The sequence below is a fragment of the Malaclemys terrapin genome, chromosome 13 (assembly GCF_027887155.1).
Source record: "Malaclemys terrapin pileata isolate rMalTer1 chromosome 13, rMalTer1.hap1, whole genome shotgun sequence".
Lineage (NCBI taxonomy): Eukaryota > Metazoa > Chordata > Testudines > Emydidae > Malaclemys > Malaclemys terrapin.
The window spans coordinates 20,458,867-20,475,256 of record NC_071517.1 but is presented as its reverse complement, the minus strand read 5'-3'; the positions used below and the strand labels follow the sequence as shown (position 1 = coordinate 20,475,256).

At 42.8% G+C, this 16,390-nt stretch overlaps 1 non-coding gene across 1 annotated transcript; it reads right to left on the bottom strand.

Annotated features, from left to right (window-relative positions):
- Nucleotides 1-582: 582 nt before the first annotated feature.
- Nucleotides 583-746, bottom strand: LOC128848499 (U1 spliceosomal RNA). The gene has a single exon (XR_008447059.1). It is a non-coding gene; the product is annotated as a U1 spliceosomal RNA (small nuclear RNA).
- Nucleotides 747-16,390: the final 15,644 nt, after the last annotated feature.

The following is a 16,390-nucleotide window of genomic DNA, read 5'->3' as shown; positions in this document are numbered from 1 at the left end:
TCTCCAAACCAACAACGAAAGACTTGCAAGGCCTTTAGCTTTTATGGAGTATCCAGTAGTTTTAGCATCTGGCAGGTAGCTCAGAACCTGTGCAATGACCAAGCCCATCTGCCCCCTACCCTGAGTTAGAGCGATAGGGAAAATTAAAATACTCAGTTCACCCACCAAGTTTGGAGGGGTGATCAGCAAGCTGTGAAAATACACCTGGATTTCAGTGGTTGGTGAGGGTCCTGTACCTCCCACGTTGCAAGCGTTGTGCTTTGATGGGCAGTGCGGTAATTGCTGATGTTCTCTGACTGGAGCAGAGTTGGCCTCCAACCTGCACTATATTTTGTGCCTCCCTGTCCATCGTCACAGCACCCAGCTTTTGGTGTAGCAGGGCTGATGGCAGCACCTTCTGGGGCTCACAAATGCTTCTTGCACTGGCCAGAAGGAGTCAGTGGAGAGCAATGGGAAGCACTCTCTGATGCCCATCTGGGGCTACCCACAATCTCAGCCACTGATGGCCCAGGGATGGGGAATGCTAACTGCCACCAACAGGAGACACTCCAACAGTGCTACTAGGGTTTTTTTTATTTTAGCCAGGGGAAAACATGAATACAATCCCCCACTACCACAAATTATGCAGTCAAGTTTCTCACATTTGGGGAAATTGCAGGGGTCAGCACACCTGCAGTGCAATTGATGAACCTCACCCTGGGAAAACCACCTTCGTGATCATAGTATCTCCCCTGCCAGGTAAGTTACCAGGCTACTTTCCCACCTGAATTGCTACTGTATGTTGCAACTTCGTGTTCCACCCCCTGAGATCACACAGCACTTCCAGGAAGGACTGAATCCAAAACACTAAGGCACAGCACTGAAACGCAAAAGAACTAACTCTGGATAAGGTCCAACATGCTACAAAACTAGCCTTTCCCATGGTATTTTGGCATTTCCTCTTCTAGAGGCAGCCATATCACATAGAGGAATCACCAAATTGAGAAATAACAGAAGGAGCTGGTTGGGAAATTTTCAATGAAATGATTTTTTCAGCAGTAAATTCTGATTTGTTGAAACCAAAAATTTTCACAGAAACATCTCTGTTCTGATGACACTTTTGTCAGTTTCTTAGGTCCTGGTCCAGGATGGAATCTCCAGCCAAAAACAGAGAGCATGAGAGACCAGCCCAAGAAGAGCCACCAGCGTAGGGCCCACTGCCCAACAGAGCAGGGATTTGAACCTGGATCTCCCACATTCCAGCTGAGTGCCCCAAACCACTGGACTATTCTAGCAGGAGTCTCACTTAGGTTTTTCCTGAACAATTTCAGAAGGGCCAAATGTCATCCCAATATGAAACCTTGTGAGTTTTCAGGAGAAAGAATTCTGGTTTTCCAGTCAGTCCTACCAGAGTATTTTAGTAAATTTCTGGATTTCTAGCACTTTCTGCTTCTTCTCCAACTAGAAATCTCCCCAGAAGAGCGTATATCAGCATGTCTGCTCACTGCTGGAAGCAGACAGCAAAAAACGGGGCATCAAAATAATGCTGAGAAAACAGCACAGAAAGGAAGGATGGTTGTGTGGCTAAGGCCCTGGACCAGGCCTCAGGAAATCTTGGTCCAGCTCCCAACTCTGTCCCAGACTCCCTGTGGGAGCTAGGGCAAGACCATTAGAGTGAGTCTACACTGCAAAGAAAAACCTGCAGCAAAGCATCTCAGAGCCTGTGTCAATTGACTTGGGTTCCTGGGGATCTTGCTGTAGGGCTAAAAATAGTGTAGCTAATCAGGCTCCGGCTGGAGCCCAGGCACTGAGACCGTGGCTGGTTTTCAGAGCCAGGGCTGTAGCCTGAGCATGAAAGCCTTCAGTGCTATTTTTAGCCCTGCAACCCCAGCCTGAGTCAATTGATCCCAGCTCTGAGACTTGCTGCGGATTTTTTATTGCAGTGTAGATATACCCCTAATCTCTGTGCCTCAGTTCCCCCATCTATAAAATGGCAATTATACAACTTTCATTGTTTAAAGCATGAGCACCTCATGTCCAGGACTGTCTCCTATTATGTGTTTGTACAGGGCCAGCATAACACTGACAGACCCCGGTTGTCGGTGGGCGGGATCAAACCTGGGACCTCTGGATCTTAGTGCTTGAGCCTCTACCGCATGAGCTAAAAGCCAACTGACTATTAGCTAAGGCTGTAGAGCAGACTCAAATCTCTCTCTCTCTCTCTCTCTAAGTGGTCTCTGTGCTACTAAATGGGACACAACACCACACCCAGAAGGTGTGTGGGTTACACCAGCACAACAGGACAATGATCTCAGTGGAAGCCCTTAAGTGGTACTGAAATAGAAATAGAGCAGCTCTTCTAAACTGCAAAGCATTATAATTCAGCTTGGATGTAGTCTACGTTTCTGGATGTGTCACATTTTCTCCTGACCTTGTTGTGCTTCCCAGCTTACGTCCACTTTTCTAGGGAGTATTACCCCTTGAAAAGGACTCTTAGATTTGGACTGACATGAAGCCTCTAATCTAAGAACAGAAGTTTGCTTTAGGAGCGGACTTGCACGAGTAGCCGACAAACCCTCCAGAGCTCTCAGCCTGTAAATGTAATGTCCTTTCTTCTGGATGGATCGTAATCAGTGAGGTAACAGTTTAAACAGTTCTGGAGCAGGGTTTTGAGGTTGCGCCTCTCTCTGATGGGAACAGGAGCCAAGATCCTAGTACAGAATCAGATAATTCATCATAGCATGGATGCCTTATTAAGATTTATTAGAAACTTTGATAGCCCAGGAAAACTGCTTCCAGAAGTTGTCCAGTATAACAGAACAACAAGACAGCCCTTCAGATGAAATGACACTATCCAAATCCCTTATGCTGACTCGCAGCCAAGAAAGGGTACAGACAGACTCAGCAGCTGCCCAGATTTAATGGAGCATCCAAAACTTTTAAGGAGAGTCAGGTATTCAGCTATTCCAAGGCGCGGCTATAAAACTGATGAACTGAGAGCAATGTCTCAGAGAAAGAGGGGAAAAACAGCAGCCTTCCTTTAGCTGTTTGTTGGTGATTTATGCCATAGCCTATCTTGCATTAACTCTGCAAAGCCTTTCAGGAGAAAAATACTACACGCCATAAAATGGTCTTGTATTGAAACCGTTGCAGATCCCTGCTTGAAGGACAAACTGCTGTGCAGTTTTGTAGGGCTCTGACACAATAGCAAAGGGTTGAGGGTTATGTCCCCGCTGATGAGGAGTTCTTTGGATTGAGGCAGCGATGAGGTATATAACTGCTGGATTTATTGCTCATATCTGTATAAACCAGGTATCCACACCACACTGACTAAATTCCCAAAGTCTTGTGATGGCCTGAGCTGTGTGCACTGTAAAACATGGGATGTATTCTGAGGGAAGTCTCTTTTTTTGGATGGTCCAATGTCCTGGTCAAATATCTTGAATGGAGCTCAAGCCCATAGGCTCTATGGTGGTTAGCACTCTATAAATATAATAGATCAAAAATGTTCATTTTTTCTGTGGAAAATTGGTTTTCCATCTAAACTAATATTTTTAAAGAAGTGCTGGCTTTCCATAGAACATTTTGATTTTTCATAAAAAACCCAACACTGAAATATTTCAGCCAAAAAACAGTAATATTTTGATTTGGATAGTCTGCCATGGTGCCTCACAGGACTTGTAGTAAAGTTTCCTCATGTCCCCATTCTCTTTTAACAGGCCAGGCTCCCCAGCTGAACTACATCTTTCATGATGCAACCAGCTTCCCTAAATGTCAGGGAAGACAATAGGGCATCATGGGAGATGTAATCCAAATCTGGAGCCAGCCTACAGAGGAAAATGGAAGCATGAGGCACATGAACTACTACTCTGATGAGGCACCATCACAGCATTTTCTAATCAATATATGTACTTAGTTCTTCAGCCAAAAATAGTTAAGTTTTCAACTTTGACAAAGTCTGAATTTTCTATGGGGAAAAAAGCCCGTTTTCCAACCAGCTCTAATAGATAGAGCCCCACAGTACATCAGAGAGACTAAATATATTTTGTTGTAGGACTAAACATGGGACAGATGAACCTCTTAAGTGGTAAGGTCTAGACACACTGCTCATCTGGGTTAGGCTGGCCAGCCTGGGAAAAGTTCCAGGGCACTACTTGCTAGTCTTATTTGTGCGCTGATGCATGACACTACCCAGCCCAATTACTTGTGGTTGAACTAAAGCACATCTTTTAGAAAGACATCCAAGTCTCAATTTAAAGATTCAGAGTGATGATGAATTTATGCCTCCCTTTGGAAAGCTGAATCGATGGTTAATTATCTCCACTGTAAGGGAGTTGTGTCTTATTTCCATTTTAAATGTTTTTAATTTTAACTTCCAACCATTGGCTCTTGTTCCATTTTTGCTAAATGTCAGAAATCTTCTCTCAGCATATGCACTTACAGACTGCGATCAGGTTGCTTCGGAACCTCTTCTTCAATAAACTAAATGGATTGAGCTCCTAAAGTCAGTTGTGCTAAGACCTTTTTTCCCCAGACCTTGACCTGCCTCATTGCAACTCAGATATCCCTTAGCACATATCCAAGAACAAAAGTGTATGTTACGTAGCTTCAGTCATTGCCTCATTTGTCATTTCATAAACATCAAGCCTGCATACTTAGCCAACCAACACAGTACGCTGCAATGCCGCCAACAGTAAAAAGCCTAAGTGTAAGAAATGTGACATGTCAGGAGAAAGGAAGCATGTGCTCCAAAGTATCTTGAAGGTTTTCATGAGTAGCCAATTGTACACGTTTCCTGATGCCAGCTGTCCATCGACTCAGGAATATTTGGCTCCCTCCATCTGCTCTGAAAACTAGGTAGTCTGTTCTCCGCCACATTTCCGTGTGATGTCCATGGGCATCGGGCATGCTGATTTAGATCATTTTGTTCATCCTTGCGAGAGTCCATCCAATGGAAAACACTTCACTAAACAAATGGCTTATTCTCCTGCTCCCCGGGAGAGGGCCAAAGAGTGGCTGTACCAATGAAGCCCTCTCTAGGCCACATTGACAGCCAGAACTTCCCAATAAAGACGTGCTGAGCGGAAAGTCCAAGGAATGCTGTTCTCTCTCATTTGAGATGACGTCCCTTTGCAACCAGACACAGTCCAAAGAAAATACATTCAAGGCAATACTCTTAGAAGTTACAAGCCCTGAAAAATAAGGTCTAACAGAGACGGGTGATCCAATGTTGTTCAAAAGGCAGCCTACCTGTCACAGCACTCACCCCCAGGTTTTCCCGAGTAAAATATTACCCACTTCCTTCAGGGCCGGGTGCTGTGGTTTTTGCTAATGCAATGCACAGCAGCATGAAATGGGCTGTTCCTCCATCTTACATTTGTTCAGCCTAGACCGAGGCAAATTTATCTTCCTGCTCACATGGCAGCCCTGCGTAAAGCACATCTTGGCAGATGGTGGCCGGCTGCCTCCTAGAGCTCTGCACGTCTCAGAGACTGGGCTTTGCTCTCCAGCAGCAGCCACAAATAAAGATCCCAAGGACTCAGATAAACAAGGAACCTAAAACACACAATGAACATTTTTGAGAGTGAATTTAGGGCTCACATTATCAAGGGATTAATAATACGGCAGCCAGGAAGACACTGTAGAATAGATACTCACACAGCTCTGCCAAAGCACCTCAGCAGTGAGCTGCTATATCAGTTCCGGTTTCCCGCACCATTTTAACGGTGCACCTCATTCCTGATCTGCAGCCCTCCCTGCTATTCCAGGCATGGGCTCCACCAGACCCCAGGAGCTAGGGCTTTAAGAAAATTACATAATTTCATGAGACTTGCAATAAAATAGCAAGAAATGGCACTGCTTTGATAGATATTGAGTCTTTGCCTGGTGCCAGAGGTGTTGAAATGACTGAATGGAGGTTCCATGGGTGCCCATGTTTAGCACAAGCAATGGTAGACTAACTTATTCTCTTTACAATCTCTCAACTGACCACAACAATGCAGTTGCCACAACAACAGAATCTACTGTTCAGCTCACATGAATCAGCATTTTCCTGTACTGTTCTCTTGACGAGGAGATATCTGGCTTGGGCAACACATCCCTGACTAATGCAAGGTAATTGGCAATGCCTCTTACTGAGGTCCTCTAATGGAAGCTGGGTCACATTAATTACATTGCACTGACTCAACTTAGCATACTAGGAGAAAATGCAGATGTTATTAATTCTCCTTTCTGTACTAGTGTGAGCTGGGGTCTGAATGAGTTCTCCCCTGCCATCTGGGAGAAAAAGACCTCAGGAGCAGACCATATTTGCACAGACATACCTACTTTACCTAAGTGATTGGCAGACCTGCTTTGCCAAAGTGATCAGTTATGGCTGTTTTGGGTTAAAATTCACTTTAGTCTTGGACACAGGGGTTATGAAGTGCTATTGTCCCTACTGTGTGACTAAAGGGAGTTCTGTTCTGTACTGTTACGCAGAACCCCTAGATGTTGAACCCAGCCCTTGTTGCTCCCAGCACCACTTGGCAGAGGGGATACATAAGCACCAAATTCAGAAGTATGAATATAGAAAATGCTGCAAAAATAATAGAGTTTGCATTTACAGGTCACCCTTCAACCCAAAGAATCCCCTCCTCTTTTAAAAGATACCTACAAGATTCAGTTCACTCATTGCAGAATGGCAGTCAACACCTGAGCACAAAGGGAGAGAAAATCCGTTACCCAACAGAAACTGCAGAGGGGATTTCAATGGATGGGATTGAATTGCCCCAGTTGGAACGTGGCCAGAATACCAGGAATAACACCTAAGATTAAGGTTTGTAATCACCATGGGCTCTTTAATAATCCATAAAACATTGTCTTCACCCCCACACTAGCATGGCAGCCCATAACACCTCACTGGGTCATTGGCTCAGGGGAAAGAGCACATCTACTAGCTCACTGACAAAATCTGAATGAAGATGGTTGCATGCAGATTAACAATACTCATTTCATTGATCAGCAATGGTGTTTCCAGTGTCCATAGTATATGGTACAAAAGCATTTACTACTGTATGGAATAGTACCTTAATAGCACCAAACATGGGAGTGAGGCCAGACCTACACCACAAACGTTGGTTGACACAAGTTAGGTCAGTGTAAAGAAACTGCAGTTAGTATATCACTTGTGCATGTGCATGCTTGGCTGCTTGCATCAGCGCTGCATGTACTGACCAGGAATGTTTGTGTCAATGCAGAGTGCAGTGCACCATGAGTAGGTATCCCAGTGTGCCAGGCACCAGCCTATGCTGCAATGCCTTCTGGGGAATTTTTGCAATGTGCTGTGGGGCACACACGTCATGCAGGGGAAGCCAGGAGCAAGGGGTCAAGTTTGAAATATTTCAGTTTTGGGATGGGGTGTTTTGGGGGGGGGGGGGGAAATAAAGTTTTCCATGGAAATATAATGTTAAGTCAAAAAAACCAAGTTCCCAAAGGGGGCGGGGGGGGGGGGGGGGGGAGAGAAAGGGTGGATGAAAGTTTTCAATCAGCCTTTGAAAAAAAAAAATCTAGCTCTTTGTGGCTTTTCATGTGTTTGAGGTTATTGGATGTGTTTCATAATAGCTCCAATGTGTATTAGGTTAGAGAGACCATCAAGAAGATTAGCCTCAAAATATAGGTTTAGTTAAATGATTTTACAAAAACTTAATATGAATGAAAGTGTGATGATTATTTATATTACTGTTACAACAAGCGATTCTCTCTTTGAGGGGAAATTTAGCTTTCTCCAGAAGCAATGGTAATCCACATACTGAGTAGAAATTAAAGTGAAACTGACTGTCAACAGAAAATGAAACTGAGCAATCTAGTTTCACTGACTGTTGAATGAAGACGGTAAAGAAAAGTCATAAAAAGCAAGTAAATTAGATGTCTGAACTATGATTTTTTTTTTGTCTGTGTCCCTTTAAAAGCTAAACTTTACTTCCAAATATTAAGTGAAGAATGAGTGCGTTTGGAGTGACTCTTTTAATAAGACTGATTTTTTTGGATGAAAATATTTTGTAAGACAAAAGACAAATAAACCCAAATAGATTTGTTACCAGACAATACTGAAAAAGGAGCTCACAGCAGTTCAGTGCAGCAGGCAAAAGAAACTATTTTTATTTTAGCACTTTGGAAAAAAAGAACTCTATAAAATAATATTTGGAATACCACTGAGTGTTAGGGGGGAAAATAGCAGCTCTATGCAGGTTCTATGGAGGATCTGGGAACCTTGCTGTGAAACTGAAAACTACAGCTAATGCTTTCTCCCCAGGATTGCCCTGGGTGAGAATTGGACAGCGACTGGAAAGAAAAAACTGGTCAGAGAAAATCCAGGTTTCCTGTTTTCAATCCTTCAGCTTTTGTTTCAGAGGCTGCTGGTTTATTTAATTAATAAATTGATCTCTCCCAAGTCTGTGGTTCTGATTCCACTCTCGATTACCTTGTTCTAGTGTAAACAGAGAGGAATTCCATTGCAATCATTGAGATTAAATTGGTGTAAAACTATCCTGAGATTAGAGTCAAGGCCTGTGTTTGTGTAATGATGGAACCAAGCTGCAGAATCTGGATCTAGATTTCAAGCATTCCAAAACTTGGGGGCATGTGGATCTAGGCTATATTACAAAGATAAGGGGCCATTGCGAACTTGGGATTCAGATCTAGGTTTGGATTTCAAAATACCCAATGTTTAGGGGTGTCAGGGTGATCTACTTCAGGGAGTCCTATACATTTTAGAAGAATTTTGTACATTCAGCCTATTTATTCAATACTGAAATAGGAATGGTACTTGCATTCTTATTTCTTTAATTTCCTGAAGAGTCAGCATAGACAACTGTAGCTTGCTGGTTGTTTATTGGAACTCCACTACTATAGGACTCAAACCTTTCAAGGCACTGAGCACTGGAGTCCTGATGCAGTAAAGCACTTGAGCATGTGAGTATCATACCCTAGTGCTCAGCATCTTCCAGGATCAAGCAGACAGTGAATTGAACAAGATTGTACTTTAGTCTTACTGAATCCCAAACATTTCAAAAACAACTAAGTGATTCGAGTGCAAGTCCCACTGGTTTTCCCTGGAACTTGCGCACTTTTGAAAATGTTACCCCAAACTAATTTTAACAGAACCTAATCCATGATGATAAATAATAAACCACTTGCTTGCAACTGCCGTGAAAGTAAGTAAAAACACAGTCCTTTACTGGAGGTATGCAAGATTAATGTCTAAACTGCTCCAGGGATTGGTTTCTTGTTCTAAACTGCCAAGTTACACCAATCAATACCAATTGAAAATTGTTACTGACTGATGGCTTATGGGGCAAGTGTGTGTGAAATGAATTTGGGAAATTGATCGAATTCCAGCTAGGCATTTGTTCACTAAAAATCAACTTTTATTGCTAGTATGGACTGGCATTCTTGTTGCTAGTCTCAGAGGCTAAAAAAAAAATACATGGGTATGGAGACTCTTCCACATCTGTATGGCCACCTACCTATCGCATGTGTAAAGCGCCCACTACCACAGTATAAACTTGAGAATCACATTGTTTTGGTTGCAAAGAGCCCTGCTTTCCACCCAACCAAGACACAGCCAACCTGGATTTTGGGAGGTATTGTTATTCATTTTAATCTCAGGGTTGCCACTGTTGGGATACAAAAAAAAAAGGGGGGGGGGGGAATGACATCTTGGATGCTCAAGCTCATAAAACTGGACAGTTGGCAATGTGTACCGAGCACCTTGACAGATTTCCCAGGAGAACTACCTCAAAAAAAAAAAAAAAAAAGAAAGAAAAAAAAAGAAGATCCTGGGAAAGCCTGGAAAGGTGGCAACCCTATTTAATATCCATGATACTGGGTCATCATTCATCGAGACTGGGGAAGGCTTGCAGAAAATGATGGCAATTGCAATATGCTGTGTCAGACTCATGCTATCCTGATCATTGTTGGTTAGGAGTTCCATAGCTCAAGGTTCTCTGCTGAGGACTCTGCACTTATACCCAGATGTCTCATGCCTAGGTTCCATGAACCTCAGCAGGTCTAGTTCATGCAATTGCCTTGGTAGCTCATACATGAAGACATGGCCTTTGCAGAAGCTAAGTCAGACCGTTAAGGAGTTTAAAGAAAGATCAGGGACTCTGAAGCAGATTTTAGCAACTCATTCTCAGAATATGTTCACAGCATACATAAGGGGTGCTCCAAAGCCCCGAGGTCAAAGAGAGTCTTTCCACCAGTAGACTATGGATCATGGCCTTAAGGCAATTCAGAGCTCAATGTGGTGAGCTCTTTTGAAAATATGGCCATTAATTTAGGTACCTAAATGGGAGCAGAGTTCTTCGGGGGGGGGGGGGGGGGGGGGAATCAGACCCCATTTGAGGGTGCTGAGCCCTTTCAAACATTCCAACCTAAATATACTTAATTCCTACTTTAGGGAATGACTTGGCAAATAGTTTTTCACAAATGATGGCAAAACTAGCTGAAAATTGAGAGAACAGAGAGAGATTTGCCACAAAACATCCCCCGGACCAGGATGATTAAGATAAATATTTGGCTCAATCTCTAAGACTCTAGGCAATAAAGAATTCCCACTGCAGACTATAAACCTGGTCTCCTCTCACATCAGTTGTACAGCAGCATAAGCACATCAACTTTTCTGGAGTTCCTCCTGATTTGCATTAGTGTAAGCACGAGAAGAAGCAAGCCGACTGCTCAAAGAACAGATTCTGGCCCTATAGCACAAGGGATTACTTCATTTGGACAAGGCTCCACGTGGGCAAAATATTATGGGTCAATCCTTGGCCCTATTCAATTAAATGGAAGTTTTGCCATTAATTTCAGAAGGCCTGGGATTTCACCCTCTTTTCTCACCTGATCTCTTAAAGCAATTAACTGACATGTGGAAATGAATGTCCCTTTAACATACCTTTCACAGTTATTGTATAAATAATAATCCAATAAAATGAGTGTGGTACAAAGTCTCCTTTAACGTCGTGCTCACTAGATTTTTCGCCCTTGCCTTTCAGGCCTCAGGATCAGTAGTGTAGGGTTTCTTTTATCCATCAATTTATAGTTAAATAATTCATAAAACTGTCTTATTAAATGGGTGTTGAATATTTATTTGGGCACGTAAGTTGAAAGATAACCTTCATTTTCAATTCCCTTTGCGATAATCAGCTAATTGGGTATCAGCAGAGATACAGCCTTTTCAGTGTGTTGCTTGCTGGTTTTGGATCCTCTTCTAACAATACCTTCATATGGAGACAGCACAGATGCGCTCAAACCCATAAGCAGCTTTGCCCAAACTAGGCTCATCCATAAAGAGGACAAGAGAGACAGTGAAAGTGACCATGAGGCTCACTGTTAATCCTTAGTAGCGTCTTCATGTTGGTGCCAGGAATATGCTGGAAAGATCCTACTGCATCACCATGTAATAACCACTAAAAAATGGTTTCCCTTGGATTTTAAATGCACACCATGGCTACTCAGGACCCCACAAGAGCAACAGAGATAGAACTCAGCTACTCCTGCCTCAAAGGCAAAGGTTCTGACCACTTGCACTAAATAGTGTTGCCAGGTGGCCAGTTTTCGACTGGAATGCCCAGTTGAAAAGGGACCTTGACAGCTCTGGTCGGCACCACTGACCAGGCTGTTAAAAGTCCGGTCGGCAGCACAGGCAGGATCCCTACCCGGCTCCACGTGACTCCCAGGAAGCTGCCAGCATCTCCCTCTGGCTCCTAGGCGGAGGGATAGCTATGGTGGCTCTGCGCACTGCCCCCACCCCCAGCTCCGCTGCTCCCATTGGCCTGGAATCACAGCCAATAGGAGCTGAGGGGATGGTGCCTGCAGGCACAGGAAGCGCGGAGAGCCACGTGGTCGAGCCTCTGCTTAAGAGCTGGAGAGAGATGCTGGCAGCTTCCCAGGAGCTGCCTGAGGTAAGTGGCACCCAGAGCCTGTACCCCCCCACCCCAACCCCCTGCCCCAGCCCCACCCCAGAGCCCCCACCCCCTCCTGCACCTCAACTCCCTGCCCAGAGCCCTCTCCTGCACCCCAAACCCCTCATCTCCAGCCCCACAGAGCCTATACCCACAGGTGGAGCCCTCACTGTCACTCCTCACTGCACCCCAACCCCCTGCCCGGTGAAAATGAGCAAGCAAGTGAAGGTGGAGGACATCATCACATCAGCCACACTATCAGAGGCTCGTTCACCTGCACATCTACCAATGTGATATATGCCATCATGTGCCAGCAATGCCCCTCTGCCATGTACATTGGCCAAACCGAACAGTCTCTACGCAAAAGAATAAATGGACACAAATCAGACGTCAAGAATTATAACATTCCAAAACCAGTCGGAGAACACTTCAACCTCCCTGGTCACTCAATTACAGACCTCAAAGTCGCAATATTCCAACAAACAAACTTCAAAAACAGACTCCAACGAGAAACTGCAGAATTGGAATTAATTTGCAAACTGGACACCATTACATTAGGCTTGAATAAAGACTGAGAGTGGATGGGTCATTACACAAAGTAAAAACTATTTTCCCATGCTAATTTTTTTCCTGTACTGGTACTCACACCTTCTTGTCAACTGTTGGAAATGTGTCATCCTGATCATCACTACAAAAGTTTTTTTTTCCCTCCTGCTGATGATAGCTCACCTTAATTGATCACTCTCATTATAATTAGTATGGCAACACCCATTTTTTCCCCATGTTCTCTGTGTATACAGATCTTCCTACTATATTTTCCACTGCATGCATCCGATGAAGTGGGTTTTAGCCCACGAAAGCTTATGCTCAAATACATTTGTTAGTCTCTAAGGTGCCACAAGTACTCCTCATTCTTAAGAGACTATTTGTTTGGGCCAAAAGAATCCAAAATGTAATATGGATTTTGGAAGAAGGGAAAATTGTGAGCCAACCCTGAAATGTTCCTTTTAAGGGTCAAATCCTGCATTCCTTGCATACATAAAATGCCCATTGACCTGCATGGGAGTTGCAGATGCAATTTCTCAACTAAGCAGGTGCATGTTTCTGACACGTTCCACAAGACAAGACCTGACAATTTAGCACATGGGAGAGATTTACCTATTCCTGACACTGTCAGATCTTTGGCAGCTGCTGGAAATGGCGGTGGAGTGAATGAACGGAAGCACTTTTGTGTAACACCATCTTTCAAGGTTGTCAAATTCACTTTTAATGGAGATTCATTAAAATAATATTGTATGTAAAAATGTCAATCATTTTTAAATGCTTCCTTATTGCCAAATGGGGAGAGCTGGTCAAAAAAAAAATTGAGTGAAACGTTTCACAGTAGGAAAGCACGGTTTCATTTGAACCAGAAGGTTTCATGGACATGCCTGGTTCAATGAGGTTTCCATCAGGAAGGTTTCTCAGCTCCAGAATGGAATTTCCCAGAGGCCACCCCACAGAAGAGTCAAAAGCCCACTGAATAGGGCATCAGACACATAGGTGCAAGTCTCTACTCCAAGTTAGGGACACGCTGATCCTATATGTTAGCAAATATAAGTGCAATGCGGTTCATATACTCAGATTCTCCCATCCCTGTTCACATTGAGTAGCATTTTAACAGTAGTTCAGTTGATTTCAGTGGGACAATTTGTGGAATAGTGTACTAATTAATGTGAATAGGGGGTACCAAGAATCTAGCCCAGAGCTGCTATTCCTGCATATTTATAAAAACTCGATATCCTTGGACAATAGACTGGGTGCTTGATGCGGATCTCCGTCATACCAGTATTACACCAGTGCAGTTGCATTGACTCCAGTAGGGATACTTCTTATTTGCACCAATGTAAGTGAAAGGAAAGATCAGGCCCACTATGTGCTACTAAATCTGATCTCCAACTTTCATTTAACTATATTTGGAGGTGTCAGTTGTAACTCAATAGTTAAGGCTGACTTTCCTTTTGCACGTAAAGCAGGGATTCAAACTCTTCATGTATGAAAGTATCCTCCACAAACTTACAGCCTATGCTCTTCTTCAAGTACAGACTGGAAGTTCTGAGAATTTACAAGCAAGCCATTAGATTGAGTTAAAATGAACTAAAAACCGGGGCCTTCAAGGAATATAGCATCTGTGCCAGTTTTTTCTTTGCCCTAAATGATCTTAAAAATGAAACGACAGATTCTTCAAACTTTCCATATAATTAAAATTAATTGGAATCTTAAGCACAGGCTATATTTAAAGAAATTAGGTTGCAATTAATAAGTTAGCTCAGTGGTTGTAGTATTGTATTTAATTACAATTATATAAGCTACAAAGCAGGTCTGGTCAACAGTTCAAATAACTTAAGAGGTAACAACCAAACACCAGCCTCTCTCTACAGCTAACTTCCGTACAATAATTGTATTGACTGTATGAGCGAGATTGGACATGTGTGGAGAACGCTCATTTGGCAGATTACTTGGCAAGACCATCACTGCTCTGTAAAGGGGCCATGCTGACAGGCTAGATTGAACATCAATGCTTGACAAACTCCCTGTGGTACTATTGCACTGGCTTCACAGATTCCAAGGCCAGAATGGACCATTGTGTGCCTCTAGTCGGACCTCTTGTAGAACACAGGCCAGACAACTCCTCCAAAATATTTCCTAGAGCAGATCTTTTAGAAAGTGATCCACTTTTGATTTCAAAATTCCCAGTGATGGAGAATCCACGCAACCCTTGGCAAGTTGTTCCAATGGTTAATTACTCACGGTTAAAAATGTACCCCTTATTGCCAGTCTGAATTTGTCTAGCAACAACTTTGAGCCACTGGATCAAGTTATACCAGTCTCTGCTAGATTGAAGAGTCCTTTATCAAATATTTGTTTCCCATGTAGATACTTGTAGACTAATCAAGTCACCCCTTAAACTAAATAAATTGAGCTCCTTGAGTCTAAAAGAAGTCTACCACTAAGGCATATTTTTCTAATACTTTAATCAGTCTCACGGCTCTCTCCTACTTTACATTCTCCTGTTTATGCATCCAAGGATTGCATTAGCCCTTTTTGCAACAGCATCACACTGGGGCACAGGTTCAGCTGATTAGCCACCATGACCCCCAAGTCTTTTTCAGAATCATTGTTTCCTACCAACCTATAAGCATGACCTACATTCTTTGTTTTAGCCATATTAAAATGCATATTGTTTGCTTGCACCCAGCTTACAGAATGATCTGATCACTGGATTATCCAGTTTATCCTTTAAATATTGGCACAACACTAGCTTTCTGGAACTTCCCCAGTGTTCCCAGATATATTGCAAATCAACACTAATGGTCCAGCAATTTCCTCAGACAGCTCTTTTAAAACTCTTGGATGCAAGTTATCTGGACCTGCTGATTTAAGAATGTCTAATTTTAGGAGCTGCTGTTTAACATTCTCCTAAGATACTAATGGAATGGACAGAGTTATACATGACATGATTACATCTTTCTTCTCCCCCCCAAATACAGAATATTAATTGAACATTCTGTCTTTTCTGCATTATTGATAATGCTACCATTTCTATCTAATAATGGAGGTATGCATATGTATAATTAAAAACACTCAAACAACCTTAACTCTGCCCTGTAGTGACACTATGAGGGGTGAAAAAATATGTACCTTAAAAAAAAAGTTAAAAAATTTATCTGGAACCACTAACAATAAAATGCCTTAGTCATGACCATAAAGGTATTGCAGGGTATCAATACAGGACAGAGGTAAGGTTGTTCATTCCCACATGTGGATTGTTTAGAAATTAAACCCCTTCATTTCACTAACAGCAATAGATACTCTCTCGTGCCCTTTCTGAATATTTGGACTCACAAAACATATGAATCAACTTCATCAGTATCTGCGGAAGAGGTCATCTTGTTTCTACCAAAGCCATGTGCACATGGGCAACCAAAATGCTCTTACGCTACATGTTTGATTTTGTAACAAATCACTGACCACAGAATAAAGAAGAACAGGAGTACTTGTGGCACCTTAGAGACTAACAAATTTATTAGAGCATAAGCTTTCGTGGACTACAGCCCACTTCTTCAGATGCATATGAAGTGGGCTGTAGTCCACGAAAGCTTATGCTCTAATAAATTTGTTAGTCTCTAAGGTGCCACAAGTACTCCTGTTCTTCTTTTTGCGGATACAGACTAACACGGCTGTTACTCTGAAACCTGACCACAGAATGCCACCCTTAATTAGAAACATTATGAACTTGAATATTCCCTCACATGAATTTTACATCAGTATCATCTCATGTCCTTCCCGAGTCACTTATAACTTTCAGCAGTGAAAATGAAAGAATATCGAAAGCATCCAAGCCAGCTGCATGAGTTAACTCTTCAGTGCCACAACTAGAACGCCACACTATATCTAGCAAATTGCTTAGGGTATATTCTAAAAGTTCA